The sequence below is a fragment of the Tasmannia lanceolata genome, unplaced genomic scaffold (assembly GCF_043159265.1).
Source record: "Tasmannia lanceolata isolate RefF3 unplaced genomic scaffold, GAP_Taslan_0.1 ptg000003l, whole genome shotgun sequence".
NCBI lineage: Eukaryota > Viridiplantae > Streptophyta > Magnoliopsida > Canellales > Winteraceae > Tasmannia > Tasmannia lanceolata.
The window spans coordinates 31253662-31266730 of NW_027518680.1; the positions used below are offsets into that span (position 1 = coordinate 31253662).

The following is a 13069-nucleotide window of genomic DNA, read 5'->3' on the forward strand; positions in this document are numbered from 1 at the left end:
GTTTGATTCGATAAACGGAATTCGTTCTGACATTTCATTTGCGGTCAAATTATAGCGGGGGTTTGTTTAGATTCAGTGACGTACAAGCTATAGCGGATGAGTGTACTAGTGGATGAAAGTCATGAATCCGGTCGGAAGGTGTTTACTGGCCGTGAGCTACCCTTGGTGCACAAATATCGTTCCGACGATAACTTTTGATCCGCCCGTCAGATCGTGGCGATTCTTATATTGATTCGGGGGTACTCGGGAAGATTAATCGCGCGATGACAGCCTTGGGGTCATCCGGCTTTCCGACATGCTCGGATCGTCCATCCGGTGTCATCTAGCAGGATTTTTTCGCACTTTCATTTAAACGGACTTCGTACGACAATGCGAGTGGAAACTCTTTATTACTTTGACAATGGAGAGGCATGCTGGGTGCGATCATACCAGCACAAATGCACTGGATCCCATCAGAACTCTGAAGTTAAGCGTGCTTGGGCGAGAGTAGTACTAGGATGGGTGACCTCCTGGGAAGTCCTCGTGTTGCACCCCTGTCACTTTTTTCGGCTATCTACCACTTTTTTCGAACAATCTTTCGGTTCTGGAACATCGATGCGAACTGAAACGCACGTTTAGTGCGACGCCTCCTACGTTTCGGTTGGGATCTTTTTATTTTCTGCCGGATAGTGAATTCAAATACGTCCGGTCTTTATTATGGCGGGGTGATAGTGTCGTTTGATTCGATAAACGGAATTCGTTCTGACATTTCATTTGCGGTCAAATTATAGCGGGGGTTTGTTTAGATTCAGTGACGTACAAGCTATAGCGGATGAGTGTACTAGTGGATGAAAGTCATGAATCCGGTCGGAAGGTGTTTACTGGCCGTGAGCTACCCTTGGTGCACAAATATCGTTCCGACGATAACTTTTGATCCGCCCGTCAGATCGTGGCGATTCTTATATTGATTCGGGGGTACTCGGGAAGATTAATCGCGCGATGACAGCCTTGGGGGTCATCCGGCTTTCCGACATGCTCGGATCGTCCATCCGGTGTCATCTAGCAGGATTTTTTCGCACTTTCATTTAAACGGACTTCGTACGACAATGCGAGTGGAAACTCTTTATTACTTTGACAATGGAGAGGCATGCTGGGTGCGATCATACCAGCACAAATGCACTGGATCCCATCAGAACTCTGAAGTTAAGCGTGCTTGGGCGAGAGTAGTACTAGGATGGGTGACCTCCTGGGAAGTCCTCGTGTTGCACCCCTGTCACTTTTTTCGGCTATCTACCACTTTTTTCGAACAATCTTTCGGTTCTGGAACATCGATGCGAACTGAAACGCACGTTTAGTGCGACGCCTCCTACGTTTCGGTTCGGATCTTTTTATTTTCTTCCGGATGGTGAATTCGAAGACGTCCGGTCTTTATTATGGCGGGGTGATAGTGTCGTTTGATTCGATAAACGGAATTCGTTCTGACATTTCATTTGCGGTCAAATTATAGCGGGGGTTTGTTCAGATTCAGTGACGTACAGGCTATAGCGGATGAGTGTACTAGTGGATGCGAGTCATGAATCCGGTCGGAAGGTGTTTACTGGCCGTGAGCTACCCTTGGTGCACAAATATCGTTCCGACGATAACTTTTGATCCGCCCGTCAGATCGTAGCGATTCTTATATTGATTCGGGGGTACTCGGGAAGATTAATCGCGCGATGACAGCCCTTGCGGCCATCCGGCTTCCCGACATGCTCGGATCGTCCATCCGGTGTCATCTAGCAGGATTTTTTTGCACTTTCATTTAAACGGACTTCGTACGACAATGCGAGTGGAAACTCTTTATTACTTTGACAATGGAGAGGCATGCTGGGTGCGATCATACCAGCACAAATGCACTGGATCCCATCAGAACTCCGAAGTTAGGCGTGCTTGGGCGAGAGTAGTACTACGATGGGTGACCTCCTGGGAAGTCCTCGTGTTGCACCCCTGTCACTTTTTTCGGCTATCTACCACTTTTTTCGAACAATCTTTCGGTTCTGGAACATCGATGCGAACTGAAACGCACGTTTAGTGCGACGCCTCCTACGTTTCGGTTGGGATCTTTTTATTTTCTGCCAGATAGTGAATTCAAATACGTCCGGTCTTTATTATGGCGGGGTGATAGTGTCGTTTGATTCGATAAACGGAATTCGTTCTGACATTTCATTTGCGGTCAAATTATAGCGGGGGTTTGTTTAGATTCAGTGACGTACAAGCTATAGCGGATGAGTGTACTAGTGGATGAAAGTGAGCTACCCTTGGTGCACAAATATCGTTCCGACGATAACTTTTGATCCGCCCGTCAGATCGTAGCGATTCTTATATTGATTCGGGGGTACTCGGGAAGATTAATCGCGCGATGACAGCCCTTGCGGCCATCCGGCTTCCCGACATGCTCGGATCGTCCATCCGGTGTCATCTAGCAGGATTTTTTTGCACTTTCATTTAAACGGACTTCGTACGACAATGCGAGTGGAAACTCTTTATTACTTTGACAATGGAAAGGCATGCTGGGTGCGATCATACCAGCACAAATGCACTGGATCCCATCAGAACTCCGAAGTTAAGCGTGCTTGGGCGAGAGTAGTACTAGGATGGGTGACCTCCTGGGAAGTCCTCGTGTTGCACCCCTGTCACTTTTTTCGGCTATCGACCACTTTTTTCGAACAATCTTTCGGTTCTGGAACATCGATGCGAACTGAAACGCACGTTTAGTGCGTCGCCTCCTACGTTTCGGTTCGGATCTTTTTATTTTCTTCCGGATGGTGAATTCGAAGACGTCCGGTCTTTATTATGGCGGGGTGATAGTGTCGTTTGATTCGATAAACGGAATTCGTTCTGACATTTCATTTGCGGTCAAATTATAGCGGGGGTTTGTTCAGATTCAGTGACGTACAGGCTATAGCGGATGAGTGTACTAGTGGATGCGAGTCATGAATCCGGTCGGAAGGTGTTTACTGGCCGTGAGCTACCCTTGGTGCACAAATATCGTTCCGACGATAACTTTTGATCCGCCCGTCAGATCGTCGCGATTCTTATATTGATTCGGGGGTACTCGGGAAGATTCAACGCGCGATGACAGCCTTGGCGGTCATCCGGCTTTCCGACATGCTCGGATCGTCCATCCGGTGTCATCTAGCAGGATTTTTTCGCACTTTCATTTAAACGGACTTCGTACGACAATGCGAGTGGAAACTCTTTATTACTTTGACAATGGAGAGGCATGCTGGGTGCGATCATACCAGCACAAATGCACTGGATCCCATCAGAACTCCGAAGTCAAGCGTGCTTGGGCGAGAGTAGTACTAGGATGGGTGACCTCCTGGGAAGTCCTCGTGTTGCACCCCTGTCACTTTTTTCGGCTATCTACCACTTTTTTCGAACAATCTTTCGGTTCTGGAACATCGATGCGAACTGAAACGCACGTTTAGTGCGACGCCTCCTACGTTTCGGTTGGGATCTTTTTATTTTCTGCCGGATAGTGAATTCAAATACGTCCGGTCTTTATTATGGCGGGGTGATAGTGTCGTTTGATTCGATAAACGGAATTCGTTCTGACATTTCATTTGCGGTCAAATTATAGCGGGGGTTTGTTCAGATTCAGTAACGTACAGGCTATAGCGGATGAGTGTACTAGTGGATGCGAGTCATGAATCCGGTCGGAAGGTGTTTACTGGCGGTGAGCTACCCTTGGTGCACAAATATCGTTCCGACGATAACTTTTGATCCGCCCGTCAGATCGTGGCGATTCTTATATTGATTCGGGGGTACTCGGGAAGATTCATCGCGCGATGACAGCCCTGGCGGTCATCCGGCTTCCCGACATGCTCGGATCGTCCATCCGGTGTCATCTAGCAGGATTTTTTCGCACTTTCATTTAAACGGACTTCGTACGACAATGCGAGTGGAAACTCTTTATTACTTTGACAATGGAAAGGCATGCTGGGTGCGATCATACCAGCACAAATGCACTGGATCCCATCAGAACTCCGAAGTTAAGCGTGCTTGGGCGAGAGTAGTACTAGGATGGGTGACCTCCTGGGAAGTCCTCGTGTTGCACCCCTGTCACTTTTTTCGGCTATCGACCACTTTTTTCGAACAATCTTTCGGTTCTGGAACATCGATGCGAACTGAAACGCACGTTTAGTGCGTCGCCTCCTACGTTTCGGTTCGGATCTTTTTATTTTCTTCCGGATGGTGAATTCGAAGACGTCCGGTCTTTATTATGGCGGGGTGATAGTGTCGTTTGATTCGATAAACGGAATTCGTTCTGACATTTCATTTGCGGTCAAATTATAGCGGGGGTTTGTTCAGATTCAGTGACGTACAGGCTATAGCGGATGAGTGTACTAGTGGATGCGAGTCATGAATCCGGTCGGAAGGTGTTTACTGGCCGTGAGCTACCCTTGGTGCACAAATATCGTTCCGACGATAACTTTTGATCCGCCCGTCAGATCGTAGCGATTCTTATATTGATTCGGGGGTACTCGGGAAGATTAATCGCGCGATGACAGCCCTTGCGGCCATCCGGCTTCCCGACATGCTCGGATCGTCCATCCGGTGTCATCTAGCAGGATTTTTTTGCACTTTCATTTAAACGGACTTCGTACGACAATGCGAGTGGAAACTCTTTATTACTTTGACAATGGAGAGGCATGCTGGGTGCGATCATACCAGCACAAATGCACTGGATCCCATCAGAACTCCGAAGTTAGGCGTGCTTGGGCGAGAGTAGTACTACGATGGGTGACCTCCTGGGAAGTCCTCGTGTTGCACCCCTGTCACTTTTTTCGGCTATCTACCACTTTTTTCGAACAATCTTTCGGTTCTGGAACATCGATGCGAACTGAAACGCACGTTTAGTGCGACGCCTCCTACGTTTCGGTTGGGATCTTTTTATTTTCTGCCAGATAGTGAATTCAAATACGTCCGGTCTTTATTATGGCGGGGTGATAGTGTCGTTTGATTCGATAAACGGAATTCGTTCTGACATTTCATTTGCGGTCAAATTATAGCGGGGGTTTGTTTAGATTCAGTGACGTACAAGCTATAGCGGATGAGTGTACTAGTGGATGAAAGTCATGAATCCGGTCGGAAGGTGTTTACTGGCCGTGAGCTACCCTTGGTGCACAAATATCGTTCCGACGATAACTTTTGATCCGCCCGTCAGATCGTGGCGATTCTTATATTGATTCGGGGGTACTCGGGAAGATTAATCGCGCGATGACAGCCTTGGGGGTCATCCGGCTTTCCGACATGCTCGGATCGTCCATCCGGTGTCATCTAGCAGGATTTTTTCGCACTTTCATTTAAACGGACTTCGTACGACAATGCGAGTGGAAACTCTTTATTACTTTGACAATGGAGAGGCATGCTGGGTGCGATCATACCAGCACAAATGCACTGGATCCCATCAGAACTCCGAAGTTAAGCGTGCTTGGGCGAGAGTAGTACTAGGATGGGTGACCTCCTGGGAAGTCCTCGTGTTGCACCCCTGTCACTTTTTTCGGCTATCTACCACTTTTTTCGAACAATCTTTCGGTTCTGGAACATCGATGCGAACTGAAACGCACGTTTAGTGCGACGCCTCCTACGTTTCGGTTGGGATCTTTTTATTTTCTGCCGGATAGTGAATTCAAATACGTCCGGTCTTTATTATGGCGGGGTGATAGTGTCGTTTGATTCGATAAACGGAATTCGTTCTGACATTTCATTTGCTGTCAAATTATAGCGGGGGTTTGTTCAGATTCAGCGACGTACAAGCTATAGCGGATGAGTGTACTAGTGGATGAAAGTCATGAATCCGGTCGGAAGGTGTTTACTGGCCGTGAGCTACCCTTGGTGCACAAATATCGTTCCGACGATAACTTTTGATCCGCCCGTCAGATCGTGGCGATTCTTATATTGATTCGGGGGTAATCGGGAAGATTCATCGCGCGATGACAGCCCTGGCGGTCATCCGGCTTCCCGACATGCTCGGATCGTCCATACGATGTCATCTAGCAGGATTTTTTCGCACTTTCATTTAAACGGACTTCGTACGACAATGTAAGTGGAAACTCTTTATTACTTTGACATTGGAGAGGCATGCTGGGTGCGATCATACCAGCACAAATGCACTGGATCCCATCAGAACCCCGAAGTTAAGCGTGCTTGGGCGAGAGTAGTACTAGGATGGGTGACCTCCTGGGAAGTCCTCGTGTTGCACCCCTGTCACTTTTTTCGGCTTTCTACCACTTTTTTCGAACAATCTTTCGGTTCTGGAACATCGATGCGAACTGAAACGCACGTTTAGTGCGTCGCCTCCTACGTTTCGGTTCGGATCTTTTTATTTTCTTCCGGATGGTGAATTCAAAGACGTCCGGTCTTTATTATGGCGGGGTGATAGTGTCGTTTGATTCGATAAACAGAATTCGTTCTGACATTTCATTTGCGGTCAAATTATAGCGGGGGTTTGTTCAGATTCAGTGACGTACAGGCTATAGCGGATGAGTGTACTAGTGGATGCGAGTCATGAATCCGGTCGGAAGGTGTTTACTGGCCGTGAGCTACCCTTGGTGCACAAATATCGTTCCGACGATAACTTTTGATCCGCCCGTCAGATCGTCGCGATTCTTATATTGATTCGGGGGTACTCGGGAAGATTAATCGCGCGATGACAGCCTTGGCGGTCATCCGGCTTTCCGACATGCTCGGATCGTCCATCCGGTGTCATCTAGCAGGATTTTTTCGCACTTTCATTTAAACGGACTTCGTACGACAATGCGAGTGGAAACTCTTTATTACTTTGACAATGGAGAGGCATGCTGGGTGCGATCATACCAGCACAAATGCACTGGATCCCATCAGAACTCTGAAGTTAAGCGTGCTTGGGCGAGAGTAGTACTAGGATGGGTGACCTCCTGGGAAGTCCTCGTGTTGCACCCCTGTCACTTTTTTCGGCTATCTACCACTTTTTTCGAACAATCTTTCGGTTCTGGAACATCGATGCGAACTGAAACGCACGTTTAGTGCGACGCCTCCTACGTTTCGGTTGGGATCTTTTTATTTTCTGCCGGATAGTGAATTCAAATACGTCCGGTCTTTATTATGGCGGGGTGATAGTGTCGTTTGATTCGATAAACGGAATTCGTTCTGACATTTCATTTGCGGTCAAATTATAGCGGGGGTTTGTTTAGATTCAGTGACGTACAAGCTATAGCGGATGAGTGTACTAGTGGATGAAAGTCATGAATCCGGTCGGAAGGTGTTTACTGGCCGTGAGCTACCCTTGGTGCACAAATATCGTTCCGACGATAACTTTTGATCCGCCCGTCAGATCGTGGCGATTCTTATATTGATTCGGGGGTACTCGGGAAGATTCATCGCGCGATGACAGCCCTGGCGGTCATCCGGCTTTCCGACATGCTCGGATCGTCCATCCGGTGTCATCTAGCAGGATTTTTTCGCACTTTCATTTAAACGGACTTCGTACGACAATGCGAGTGGAAACTCTTTATTACTTTGACAATGGAGAGGCATGCTGGGTGCGATCATACCAGCACAAATGCACTGGATCCCATCAGAACTCCGAAGTTAAGCGTGCTTGGGCGAGAGTAGTACTAGGATGGGTGACCTCCTGGGAAGTCCTCGTGTTGCACCCCTGTCACTTTTTTCGGCTATCTACCACTTTTTTCGAACAATCTTTCGGTTCTGGAACATCGATGCGAACTGAAACGCACGTTTAGTGCGACGCCTCCTACGTTTCGGTTGGGATCTTTTTATTTTCTGCCGGATAGTGAATTCAAATACGTCCGGTCTTTATTATGGCGGGGTGATAGTGTCGTTTGATTCGATAAACGGAATTCGTTCTGACATTTCATTTGCGGTCAAATTATAGCGGGGGTTTGTTCAGATTCAGTAACGTACAGGCTATAGCGGATGAGTGTACTAGTGGATGCGAGTCATGAATCCGGTCGGAAGGTGTTTACTGGCGGTGAGCTACCCTTGGTGCACAAATATCGTTCCGACGATAACTTTTGATCCGCCCGTCAGATCGTGGCGATTCTTATATTGATTCGGGGGTACTCGGGAAGATTCATCGCGCGATGACAGCCCTGGCGGTCATCCGGCTTCCCGACATGCTCGGATCGTCCATCCGGTGTCATCTAGCAGGATTTTTTCGCACTTTCATTTAAACGGACTTCGTACGACAATGCGAGTAGAAACTCTTTATTACTTTGACAATGGAAAGGCATGCTGGGTGCGATCATACCAGCACAAATGCACTGGATCCCATCAGAACTCCGAAGTTAAGCGTGCTTGGGCGAGAGTAGTACTAGGATGGGTGACCTCCTGGGAAGTCCTCGTGTTGCACCCCTGTCACTTTTTTCGGCTATCGACCACTTTTTTCGAACAATCTTTCGGTTCTGGAACATCGATGCGAACTGAAACGCACGTTTAGTGCGTCGCCTCCTACGTTTCGGTTCGGATCTTTTTATTTTCTTCCGGATGGTGAATTCGAAGACGTCCGGTCTTTATTATGGCGGGGTGATAGTGTCGTTTGATTCGATAAACGGAATTCGTTCTGACATTTCATTTGCGGTCAAATTATAGCGGGGGTTTGTTCAGATTCAGTGACGTACAGGCTATAGCGGATGAGAGTACTAGTGGATGCGAGTCATGAATCCGGTCGGAAGGTGTTTACTGGCCGTGAGCTACCCTTGGTGCACAAATATCGTTCCGACGATAACTTTTGATCCGCCCGTCAGATCGTAGCGATTCTTATATTGATTCGGGGGTACTCGGGAAGATTAATCGCGCGATGACAGCCCTTGCGGCCATCCGGCTTCCCGACATGCTCGGATCGTCCATCCGGTGTCATCTAGCAGGATTTTTTTGCACTTTCATTTAAACGGACTTCGTACGACAATGCGAGTGGAAACTCTTTATTACTTTGACAATGGAGAGGCATGCTGGGTGCGATCATACCAGCACAAATGCACTGGATCCCATCAGAACTCCGAAGTTAGGCGTGCTTGGGCGAGAGTAGTACTACGATGGGTGACCTCCTGGGAAGTCCTCGTGTTGCACCCCTGTCACTTTTTTCGGCTATCTACCACTTTTTTCGAACAATCTTTCGGTTCTGGAACATCGATGCGAACTGAAACGCACGTTTAGTGCGACGCCTCCTACGTTTCGGTTGGGATCTTTTTATTTTCTGCCGGATAGTGAATTCAAATACGTCCGGTCTTTATTATGGCGGGGTGATAGTGTCGTTTGATTCGATAAACGGAATTCGTTCTGACATTTCATTTGCGGTCAAATTATAGCGGGGGTTTGTTTAGATTCAGTGACGTACAAGCTATAGCGGATGAGTGTACTAGTGGATGAAAGTCATGAATCCGGTCGGAAGGTGTTTACTGGCCGTGAGCTACCCTTGGTGCACAAATATCGTTCCGACGATAACTTTTGATCCGCCCGTCAGATCGTGGCGATTCTTATATTGATTCGGGGGTACTCGGGAAGATTAATCGCGCGATGACAGCCTTGGGGGTCATCCGGCTTTCCGACATGCTCGGATCGTCCATCCGGTGTCATCTAGCAGGATTTTTTCGCACTTTCATTTAAACGGACTTCGTACGACAATGCGAGTGGAAACTCTTTATTACTTTGACAATGGAGAGGCATGCTGGGTGCGATCATACCAGCACAAATGCACTGGATCCCATCAGAACTCCGAAGTTAAGCGTGCTTGGGCGAGAGTAGTACTAGGATGGGTGACCTCCTGGGAAGTCCTCGTGTTGCACCCCTGTCACTTTTTTCGGCTATCTACCACTTTTTTCGAACAATCTTTCGGTTCTGGAACATCGATGCGAACTGAAACGCACGTTTAGTGCGACGCCTCCTACGTTTCGGTTGGGATCTTTTTATTTTCTGCCGGATAGTGAATTCAAATACGTCCGGTCTTTATTATGGCGGGGTGATAGTGTCGTTTGATTCGATAAACGGAATTCGTTCTGACATTTCATTTGCTGTCAAATTATAGCGGGGGTTTGTTCAGATTCAGTGACGTACAAGCTATAGCGGATGAGTGTACTAGTGGATGAAAGTCATGAATCCGGTCGGAAGGTGTTTACTGGCCGTGAGCTACCCTTGGTGCACAAATATCGTTCCGACGATAACTTTTGATCCGCCCGTCAGATCGTGGCGATTCTTATATTGATTCGGGGGTAATCGGGAAGATTCATCGCGCGATGACAGCCCTGGCGGTCATCCGGCTTCCCGACATGCTCGGATCGTGCATACGATGTCATCTAGCAGGATTTTTTCGCACTTTCATTTAAACGGACTTCGTACGACAATGTAAGTGGAAACTCTTTATTACTTTGACATTGGAGAGGCATGCTGGGTGCGATCATACCAGCACAAATGCACTGGATCCCATCAGAACCCCGAAGTTAAGCGTGCTTGGGCGAGAGTAGTACTAGGATGGGTGACCTCCTGGGAAGTCCTCGTGTTGCACCCCTGTCACTTTTTTCGGCTTTCTACCACTTTTTTCGAACAATCTTTCGGTTCTGGAATATCGAAGCGAACTGAAACGCACGTTTAGTGCGTCGCCTCCTAGGTTTCGGTTCGGATCTTTTTATTTTCTTCCGGATGGTGAATTCGAAGACGTCCGGTCTTTATTATGGCGGGGTGATAGTGTCGTTTGATTCGATAAACGGAATTCGTTCTGACATTTCATTTGCGGTCAAATTATAGCGGGGGTTTGTTCAGATTCAGTGACGTACAGGCTATAGCGGATGAGTGTACTAGTGGATGCGAGTCATGAATCCGGTCGGAAGGTGTTTACTGGCCGTGAGCTACCCTTGGTGCACAAATATCGTTCCGACGATAACTTTTGATCCGCCCGTCAGATCGTCGCGATTCTTATATTGATTCGGGGGTACTCGGGAAGATTAATCGCGCGATGACAGCCCTTGCGGCCATCCGGCTTCCCGACATGCTCGGATCGTCCATCCGGTGTCATCTAGCAGGATTTTTTTGCACTTTCATTTAAACGGACTTCGTACGACAATGCGAGTGGAAACTCTTTATTACTTTGACAATGGAGAGGCATGCTGGGTGCGATCATACCAGCACAAATGCACTGGATCCCATCAGAACTCCGAAGTTAGGCGTGCTTGGGCGAGAGTAGTACTACGATGGGTGACCTCCTGGGAAGTCCTCGTGTTGCACCCCTGTCACTTTTTTCGGCTATCTACCACTTTTTTCGAACAATCTTTCGGTTCTGGAACATCGATGCGAACTGAAACGCACGTTTAGTGCGACGCCTCCTACGTTTCGGTTGGGATCTTTTTATTTTCTGCCGGATAGTGAATTCAAATACGTCCGGTCTTTATTATGGCGGGGTGATAGTGTCGTTTGATTCGATAAACGGAATTCGTTCTGACATTTCATTTGCGGTCAAATTATAGCGGGGGTTTGTTTAGATTCAGTGACGTACAAGCTATAGCGGATGAGTGTACTAGTGGATGAAAGTCATGAATCCGGTCGGAAGGTGTTTACTGGTCGTGAGCTACCCTTGGTGCACAAATATCGTTCCGACGATAACTTTTGATCCGCCCGTCAGATCGTGGCGATTCTTATATTGATTCGGGGGTACTCGGGAAGATTAATCGCGCGATGACAGCCTTGGGGGTCATCCGGCTTTCCGACATGCTCGGATCGTCCATCCGGTGTCATCTAGCAGGATTTTTTCGCACTTTCATTTAAACGGACTTCGTACGACAATGCGAGTGGAAACTCTTTATTACTTTGACAATGGAGAGGCATGCTGGGTGCGATCATACCAGCACAAATGCACTGGATCCCATCAGAACTCCGAAGTTAAGCGTGCTTGGGCGAGAGTAGTACTAGGATGGGTGACCTCCTGGGAAGTCCTCGTGTTGCACCCCTGTCACTTTTTTCGGCTATCTACCACTTTTTTCGAACAATCTTTCGGTTCTGGAACATCGATGCGAACTGAAACGCACGTTTAGTGCGACGCCTCCTACGTTTCGGTTGGGATCTTTTTATTTTCTGCCGGATAGTGAATTCAAATACGTCCGGTCTTTATTATGGCGGGGTGATAGTGTCGTTTGATTCGATAAACGGAATTCGTTCTGACATTTCATTTGCTGTCAAATTATAGCGGGGGTTTGTTCAGATTCAGTGACGTACAAGCTATAGCGGATGAGTGTACTAGTGGATGAAAGTCATGAATCCGGTCGGAAGGTGTTTACTGGCCGTGAGCTACCCTTGGTGCACAAATATCGTTCCGACGATAACTTTTGATCCGCCCGTCAGATCGTGGCGATTCTTATATTGATTCGGGGGTAATCGGGAAGATTCATCGCGCGATGACAGCCCTGGCGGTCATCCGGCTTCCCGACATGCTCGGATCGTGCATACGATGTCATCTAGCAGGATTTTTTCGCACTTTCATTTAAACGGACTTCGTACGACAATGTAAGTGGAAACTCTTTATTACTTTGACATTGGAGAGGCATGCTGGGTGCGATCATACCAGCACAAATGCACTGGATCCCATCAGAACCCCGAAGTTAAGCGTGCTTGGGCGAGAGTAGTACTAGGATGGGTGACCTCCTGGGAAGTCCTCGTGTTGCACCCCTGTCACTTTTTTCGGCTTTCTACCACTTTTTTCGAACAATCTTTCGGTTCTGGAATATCGAAGCGAACTGAAACGCACGTTTAGTGCGTCGCCTCCTAGGTTTCGGTTCGGATCTTTTTATTTTCTTCCGGATGGTGAATTCGAAGACGTCCGGTCTTTATTATGGCGGGGTGATAGTGTCGTTTGATTCGATAAACGGAATTCGTTCTGACATTTCATTTGCGGTCAAATTATAGCGGGGGTTTGTTCAGATTCAGTGACGTACAGGCTATAGCGGATGAGTGTACTAGTGGATGCGAGTCATGAATCCGGTCGGAAGGTGTTTACTGGCCGTGAGCTACCCTTGGTGCACAAATATCGTTCCGACGATAACTTTTGATCCGCCCGTCAGATCGT

At 47.8% G+C, this 13069-nt stretch overlaps 18 non-coding genes across 18 annotated transcripts; all 18 read left to right on the forward strand.

The window, feature by feature from the left end:
- The first annotated feature begins 415 nt into the window (after positions 1-415).
- Positions 416-534, forward strand: LOC143873397 (5S ribosomal RNA). The gene has a single exon (XR_013248107.1). It is a non-coding gene; the product is annotated as a 5S ribosomal RNA (ribosomal RNA).
- A 597-nt stretch (positions 535-1131) lies between these two features.
- On the forward strand, positions 1132-1250 carry LOC143873398 (5S ribosomal RNA). The gene has a single exon (XR_013248108.1). It is a non-coding gene; the product is annotated as a 5S ribosomal RNA (ribosomal RNA).
- A 597-nt stretch (positions 1251-1847) lies between these two features.
- Positions 1848-1966, forward strand: LOC143874338 (5S ribosomal RNA). The gene has a single exon (XR_013249021.1). It is a non-coding gene; the product is annotated as a 5S ribosomal RNA (ribosomal RNA).
- Positions 1967-2530: 564 nt separating this feature from the next.
- LOC143872224 (5S ribosomal RNA) lies at positions 2531-2649 on the forward strand. Its single transcript, XR_013246980.1, has one exon. It is a non-coding gene; the product is annotated as a 5S ribosomal RNA (ribosomal RNA).
- A 597-nt stretch (positions 2650-3246) lies between these two features.
- Positions 3247-3365, forward strand: LOC143873290 (5S ribosomal RNA). The gene has a single exon (XR_013248006.1). It is a non-coding gene; the product is annotated as a 5S ribosomal RNA (ribosomal RNA).
- A 597-nt stretch (positions 3366-3962) lies between these two features.
- LOC143872225 (5S ribosomal RNA) lies at positions 3963-4081 on the forward strand. The gene has a single exon (XR_013246981.1). It is a non-coding gene; the product is annotated as a 5S ribosomal RNA (ribosomal RNA).
- Positions 4082-4678: 597 nt separating this feature from the next.
- Positions 4679-4797, forward strand: LOC143874339 (5S ribosomal RNA). The gene has a single exon (XR_013249022.1). It is a non-coding gene; the product is annotated as a 5S ribosomal RNA (ribosomal RNA).
- Positions 4798-5394: 597 nt separating this feature from the next.
- On the forward strand, positions 5395-5513 carry LOC143872226 (5S ribosomal RNA). The gene has a single exon (XR_013246982.1). It is a non-coding gene; the product is annotated as a 5S ribosomal RNA (ribosomal RNA).
- A 597-nt stretch (positions 5514-6110) lies between these two features.
- LOC143874108 (5S ribosomal RNA) lies at positions 6111-6229 on the forward strand. Its single transcript, XR_013248799.1, has one exon. It is a non-coding gene; the product is annotated as a 5S ribosomal RNA (ribosomal RNA).
- A 597-nt stretch (positions 6230-6826) lies between these two features.
- LOC143873399 (5S ribosomal RNA) lies at positions 6827-6945 on the forward strand. The gene has a single exon (XR_013248109.1). It is a non-coding gene; the product is annotated as a 5S ribosomal RNA (ribosomal RNA).
- A 597-nt stretch (positions 6946-7542) lies between these two features.
- On the forward strand, positions 7543-7661 carry LOC143872227 (5S ribosomal RNA). Its single transcript, XR_013246983.1, has one exon. It is a non-coding gene; the product is annotated as a 5S ribosomal RNA (ribosomal RNA).
- A 597-nt stretch (positions 7662-8258) lies between these two features.
- On the forward strand, positions 8259-8377 carry LOC143872228 (5S ribosomal RNA). The gene has a single exon (XR_013246985.1). It is a non-coding gene; the product is annotated as a 5S ribosomal RNA (ribosomal RNA).
- Positions 8378-8974: 597 nt separating this feature from the next.
- Positions 8975-9093, forward strand: LOC143874340 (5S ribosomal RNA). Its single transcript, XR_013249023.1, has one exon. It is a non-coding gene; the product is annotated as a 5S ribosomal RNA (ribosomal RNA).
- Positions 9094-9690: 597 nt separating this feature from the next.
- Positions 9691-9809, forward strand: LOC143872229 (5S ribosomal RNA). Its single transcript, XR_013246986.1, has one exon. It is a non-coding gene; the product is annotated as a 5S ribosomal RNA (ribosomal RNA).
- A 597-nt stretch (positions 9810-10406) lies between these two features.
- LOC143874109 (5S ribosomal RNA) lies at positions 10407-10525 on the forward strand. Its single transcript, XR_013248800.1, has one exon. It is a non-coding gene; the product is annotated as a 5S ribosomal RNA (ribosomal RNA).
- Positions 10526-11122: 597 nt separating this feature from the next.
- Positions 11123-11241, forward strand: LOC143874341 (5S ribosomal RNA). Its single transcript, XR_013249024.1, has one exon. It is a non-coding gene; the product is annotated as a 5S ribosomal RNA (ribosomal RNA).
- A 597-nt stretch (positions 11242-11838) lies between these two features.
- LOC143872230 (5S ribosomal RNA) lies at positions 11839-11957 on the forward strand. The gene has a single exon (XR_013246987.1). It is a non-coding gene; the product is annotated as a 5S ribosomal RNA (ribosomal RNA).
- A 597-nt stretch (positions 11958-12554) lies between these two features.
- Positions 12555-12673, forward strand: LOC143874110 (5S ribosomal RNA). The gene has a single exon (XR_013248801.1). It is a non-coding gene; the product is annotated as a 5S ribosomal RNA (ribosomal RNA).
- The last annotated feature ends 396 nt before the right edge of the window (positions 12674-13069 follow it).